Source organism: Leopardus geoffroyi, chromosome A3, assembly GCF_018350155.1.
Source record: "Leopardus geoffroyi isolate Oge1 chromosome A3, O.geoffroyi_Oge1_pat1.0, whole genome shotgun sequence".
NCBI classification, from domain to species: domain Eukaryota; kingdom Metazoa; phylum Chordata; class Mammalia; order Carnivora; family Felidae; genus Leopardus; species Leopardus geoffroyi.
This window is the reverse complement of record NC_059336.1, coordinates 47169807-47176358: the sequence shown is the minus strand read 5'-3', so window position 1 is coordinate 47176358 and position 6552 is coordinate 47169807. Positions and strand designations below refer to the sequence as shown.

The window sequence follows — 6552 nt, the reverse complement described above, 5'->3', positions numbered from 1 at the left end:
TAGGGGAGGGGCAGAGAGAGAGGGAGAGACAGAATCCAAAGCAGGCTCTAGGCTCTGAGCTGTCAGCATAGAGCCCAATGTGGGGCTTGAAGTCATGATTCGTGATATGATGACCTGAACCGAAGTCAGATGCTCAGCTGACTGAGCCACCCAGGTGCCCCTGTAAAACATACATATATATTAAGGGCAAGAGAAGTTTCAAAAAATGAAGGAAAGGCATAAACAGAGAGGTCCACAGTCCTCCTTCTTTTCCACTGACCATGGAAGAGGAGTCTGTGGGGTTAATACCAGCTGGTACCTGCAGTTTTCTCTCGATGAACTCAAAGTAACCATCCATTAGCTGGACAAGGGTGGGGAGAATCAGATACAGATGCCCTATTCACTGTACTCCCGGATGGCTCTGCCCTGCCTTTTTAGTTTGGCCTTTATTTATCTTTTAAAATTTTCCATTTCCAACTTTTAGTCAACAGATTCTCCGACTTCAACTCTTCTCAGATGAGGATGGTGATGAAGAAGAAAAATACCTACCTGAGTTCTGCAAACATTTTTAGCAAACCCACACACAGGGTGAGCATAGTCTAGGGTGCATAGCTAAGCCCTTTGTCAATCCGAGGCCTCACTCCAACTGCACACTGCTTGGCTGGCGATCAAAATGGCTTCATCTTATTAGAAATCCCCAAGGCTTACAGAGTCAAAACTTGGACGTTTACTGTACACATTAACAGAACTTATTCCACAGGCTCATAATAAATCTTTATAACCACATATGGCTGAGTTATAAATATCAGCTGGGAAGACCAGTAAAATCACAGCATACAAAAAAGGTGTCTGCCCAGCTTGGAAGCACTTTAGACTTTATTAATTTACTTATTTTATCGAACTGCAGCATTTCAGATGCTGGGGTGAAGTTAAATCACTAGTGATGTGAAGTGGAGAAACTAATAAAACAGAAAAATCACTCCAAGAAAAATAATGCAACAATTAGTTCACTTAGTACATTCCTTGGCAGGGGTGGTGAGGGGGCTCAGTTCTTAAAACAAAAGAAAATGAAACACAGGGAATTCTCCATAGATCATTTCTTCATGCCAGGCAGGTGTAGGGAAGTTCTTTCTATTTGTTATGATTCTGATACCTCTCTCCTGAAATAAAAGGTTGAACTTCATCCACCTGGAAATGTAGGACATGTAATAAGGGAAAAAAGCAGGATGTGCCCCCAACTGTCTTTCAGATGCCCGAGCATTAGCCAGCCTGGGATACTTCTCTGTTTTCTGAAGACTGTGTCTTGGGCAAGGCTGGTGAGCGGTGGAGGGAGGACCCAGTCCCTTAACTGATGAAACTCCGTGCCTCTGTTTACACATCAAAATGGAAAACTGGTCAACACAGCCCCAGATGGACACACACGGTTCCAAACTCAGAAAGCCTGTTTCAGTTTTAAGGTACCCTTTTAAAATGCCTTCACAGGGGCGCCTGGGTGGCGCAGTCGGTTGGGCGTCCGACTTCAGCCAGGTCACGATCTCGCGGTCCGTGAGTTCGAGCCCCGCGTCGGGCTCTGGGCTGATGGCTCAGAGCCTGGAGCCTGTTTCCGATTCTGTGTCTCCCTCTCTCTCTGCCCCTCCCCCATTCATGCTCTGTCTCTCTCTGTCCCAAAAATAAATAAATGTTGAAAAAAAAACAAAACAAAACAAAAAATAAAATGCCTTCACAGCTAAAATCATAGGGGCAATTGTTATTCTTTTCCCAGGGAAGTGACATCTTTATTTTGTGTCACTCTCTTTCTCCTCCAGTCACCCTTCCACAACATTTGAAACGTGGCTTCAAAAACCACAATGTAAAGTGTTACCTTGACAAAGATACATTTTATTTCATACAGCTTTTTAAGACCTAGGAAGGAAAGCAATTCTCAAACATAAGGAGATAGAAACTTTAATTGAACTGGTGATGATTCAGAATCACTGCTCACTTTGTAACATTCTTTTACTAGAGAAATAGAAATACTTTGGATACTTCTTATATTTCATTGTTTTCAAGATTACTAAGTGGTTCTAAATAACTTTCTTCTGGTGTTTCAATGTTTGCTCTAAGACATACAACGCAGTGCTTTGTTGGTGCATTTGCAGGCAGAACTCTAACATGGACTTTGGGACGTAGGAAAGGAAATTTAAAACATGGCTTTGGGAACCAAACCTGCAGAATTTGGTTACAAAAAATTACATTAACCCTAAATAGATTAGGCACATATAGGAGATAGTCAATATCTTCTTTGGTTGTTGTTTATATCAAAAAACATTGATTAAGTAATTTGCTATCATGAATTTATTATTAATCATTTATTAAGTAAGTCAAATAGAATACATTTGAAAAGTATTTTTTCATGTAGTTTGTCTGTCTCCCAAAATTATGTTGTCCATGAAGTGAGCTCAGAAACACCAAAAAAGAAATGCAAATGTAATACATATTCAATTTAGCATATCTCGGTAGCTGCATAAATACTTACATTATTTTAAAAATCTAGAAGGAAACGGATCCTCAAAAATATAAATTACTGAGAAATTTTAAAGGGATTAAGGAAAAGATTGCTTTGTTTGCTTTTCTCAAATGAAAAAAAATATTTTCTTTTTACTTTGGAGACATTACAGTATTTTTAAGTTGTATTTCACCAAATAGTTAAAAGCTAATGAATATGTATGATGAGATATGCATACTATTTTAAGGGGAAAATTTATTTTACCAAGGTTGGGTACATGCTAGAGTACTGCCTACTTGCTACATATCCAAGGGGGACTCTCAGTGCTGGAACAGAAGGTTGCAGACAGCATCATTTACATTAGAATTTAATGATCTAGGGTGCCTGGGTGGCTCAGTCAGTTGGGCATCTGACTTTGGCTCAGGTCATGATCTCCCAGCTTGTGAGTTCGAGCCCTGTGTTGGGCTTTGTGCTGATAGCTCAGAGCCTGGAGCCTACTTTTGGATTCTGTGTCTCCCTCTGCTCATGCTCTGTTTCTGTCTCTCTCAAAAATAAAATAAACATTAAAAAATTAGAATTTAATGATCCAAAAACTATCCTGTGAGTCCTTTTTTGTTGTGGTCACCATGATGCTCCACCAAGAAAATTGTCCCATTTTGTTCATATGGGTCCAGCTTACATTTTAGGAAACAAAAGAGACTAGTAAAGAAAGCAAAATACAACACCATATATTATTTCTAATTATGGCTCATAAGCATTGAAACAAACCATGCATTTAAAAAAACACTATGCCTAAACTTTGAGATACACTCACACAATTGTTAAGCCAATAAAAGTCATTACAAGGCAATTAGTATATGACAAAATTGCTAAGGACACCCTCACTGTCTTTGAATCAGCTACACTGTGGGCACTTGCTACATGGCTCACCCAGTTCTTCAGAGGGCTCTCCGTGGTGGATCAGCTAAGCATCAAGCGTTCTGGAGTTTTTCCACATAAAATTTGCAGAAACCACAACTATGTTAATGACTCATATTACACACATGTTGTATATACGTTGTTGAAATGTCGCATGGTCATTTAGCCTTTAAGTTATATCACTATTTTTTAAATGACCTATTGCACTTTCAATTGGTCAATTTTCTTAGAAATTCAATATCTATTATATGCCAGTTCATCACACTTCAGGTCACCCACCCCCCACTGCTTTCATCCCTGACTTGGAATTTGCTGGACAGGGCCATTTTAAGACAGGCTTTAAGATCTGTAATAAGATAGGGGAGTCTTTATATAACATTAGGTGATTTTCTCCTCATTATGGGAAATAAGACAAAATTAAACACACGTCTTTGGTAAAAAGATTCTACTTCCTATATCTTAGAGTTTGTGACATTTAGCTTTTTGGAAATCTCTGCTGATGGTTAGGTCAGGGCATAGATGATATTCGAAGATTTCAGACAAAGGCATTTCCTTCAAAGTCATGGTCAGGTGAATCTTTGATTCCCATGTGGACTCCAAGTAGCAACTCTGTAGCAAGACCTTTTGGCAATTCTTTATCAAGTAAGAATTCGTCTATTGCCAAAGAAAGCACCTACAAGTGCAAAGTTCTGTTAGGGAAAGACAGTGCATGTATCCTGCAGGAGGAGAAGGTGCCCGCAGTCTATATGGGGAAGGGGTCATACCAAACTGCTCATTTTGTTGTAACCTCTGGATTAGTTCTGCAGATTTCACCTCTTTTGGCTCCAGAGAAATGAAACCTAAGTGTACAGTAAGCCTGTATGAAGGGCCCAGAAATACCTGTTGGCTGACTGATTTAGGGCAAAACTTGGAACATGTTTTCAATCCAATCTCCAAATTAACTGGAGGGCAGTTCTGTGAGTTCAGATATTGGAACAGCTGGTTTTATAGACAATCTGAGACCAGGCTTTCGCCTTCAGTGTCAGTTAATTTTTTGAGGGGGGGGGAGGGAGGGCAAGGAATGTTCATATTAAATTCTATTCCTCTCTGAATAAGTACTCCCATCCCAGCCGGTTGGAGAGAGACTCCTAAAGGTAGCCCTGGTGTAAAACACATGTGCTAAAATAAGCACAGCTTTCAGCACCCATTTGCAGGAGCCAGTTCAATCCTAAACACGCTTTTCCTCTCTGTATCCAAAGCCTTCAATGGAGAAGGGCAGGGGTGGGGGGCAGTGTGAGAAAAACTGAAGGACGAATGGGAAATTAACATGCATGTCACAGGACAGAGGAGCTAGGCTGTGGAGGGGTCCCCGGGGAAAACTGTGTGCACCAAAGATTTGCAGGGCTCTCTCTTCCTTAGAATTATAGCAGGGCACCCGGGTGGCTCAGTTGGTTAAGTGCCTGATTCTTGATCTCAGCTCAGGTCTTGATCTCAGGGTCATGAGTTCAAGCCCTGCATTGGGATCCACGCTGGGTGTGGAGCCTACTTAAAAAAAAAAAAAAAAAACAAAACCCTGAGTCTACACCAGGGGGTCAGGTTCATCAAAGAAATTTAATATATACTGAATTGAAATGAATTGATAACAAGCCAGGTGAGTATTTATATCACTCAATTAATTCGTCTACCAACTCCCTTAAAAATATTTTTAAAAAACATCAGATATGTTTTAGGATCCAGAGCAAAGATGCAGTCCTTGTTCCCCATAGCAATATCTAGGGAACAGGGATGGGTGGATGAGGCAGAAGTGATCAAATAAGGCCCATGTCCCTAGGCACCAACAGCAGCTTAGAGACTTCCCACAGGAGGTGATGTGAGCAGAGCCATGAGGGGCTCCAGGAAGTGGCGTGTGCACACTCTGGAGTTGCTGGATTACGAGATGGCTATGACAAAGCATCACAGGGGTGCCCATGCTGCTGTACCTGCTGGGCTGCCACGGAATCCTTCTCTTCTCCACTGCCAGCTTCCCACTCTTCCTCCAAGCTCCAAACCAGATGCCAATGTGAGGTGTCATATCCTCCAAACACTCAAGTATAAAGAGAGATCAGTCCCCTGAAAGGTTAACAGAATGATAGTTCTCAGACTTGACCACCCATTGCAGCTGTCTACAAGTTCAAATTACTGAAGTTGTGACTTCAGTGGTCTTGGGTGTGACCTGGGCCTGGGGATATTTAAAAGCACACCCCTCTCCCCATATCGCAGAAAAGTTTGAGAAAATCACCCCAGAGGACAGCTATTTTCAGCTGTGCCAAAGTCAGTGATTCTCTATTCCTCTCTCCCTTTAACTTTTCCTGCATTTTCCATGGAAAGCAAAAAGGCTTATACCCTCTATTACTTTTACAGGCATGCTGAACAGATTTAGAAAAAGGTGAAAGCACTTGAAATACTCTGTGTATTGAGAGGAACATCCTGTCTAAATAATTTGCTGTTCAATCTTTTATGTCCCCGGATCAACCACTGACTTCTATTCTCCTGGGACTGGAGTAATAAATAGCTCTTCTGTCTATTCTTTAAGTCATGTATTAAAGAAGAGGCAAATGCATGTGACGAGGTGGCCGAGTGGTTAAGGCGATGGACTGCTAATCCATTGTGCTCTGCACGCATGGGTTCGAATCCCATCCTCGTCGTTCAATTTGTCCACTGGACAGGTTGCATCAGATTTTAGCGCTTTGTGAGCAAAATATTTCACCAGTGGTTGTAAGAAAAGAAAATGGACTCATAGGACAAGAGGATTCAAGTGTCACATGAGAGGATCTAAAAATACACATCTGTACCTTGGAATTGGTACCCAAATCATGCTAGAAAACAAAATGTTTGTTCTATCAACTAACAAAAGAGCAATCCCACAGAAAGCTCCTTCCTGGTGGTGTTTAAGAGGCACAGACACCTCAGCCAGACTTTTGAGCTGGCCGAGCCTGGCCGGGCTTCCTGCCACAGTGGTGTATCAGCTGAAGTCAGAGAGGCTGGCTGCCAATGACAGAATGTATAGACAGAATAAAACTGATTTCTTCAATGGCAGGTTATGTTTGGAAACATCCTGCCCTGTTTAGGCTGCCAAGCCTGCGGACATGGCTCAGTTGATTGTGGGTACGGGAGGAAGCCCACCTCATGGAACACAGGTGCTGTCTGGCCTA

The 6552-nt window shown here is 41.7% G+C and overlaps 1 non-coding gene across 1 annotated transcript; it reads left to right on the top strand.

Moving 5' to 3' along the window:
* The first annotated feature begins 5963 nt into the window (after window positions 1-5963).
* Window positions 5964-6045, top strand: TRNAS-GCU. The gene has a single exon. It is a non-coding gene; the product is annotated as a tRNA-Ser (tRNA).
* Window positions 6046-6552: the final 507 nt, after the last annotated feature.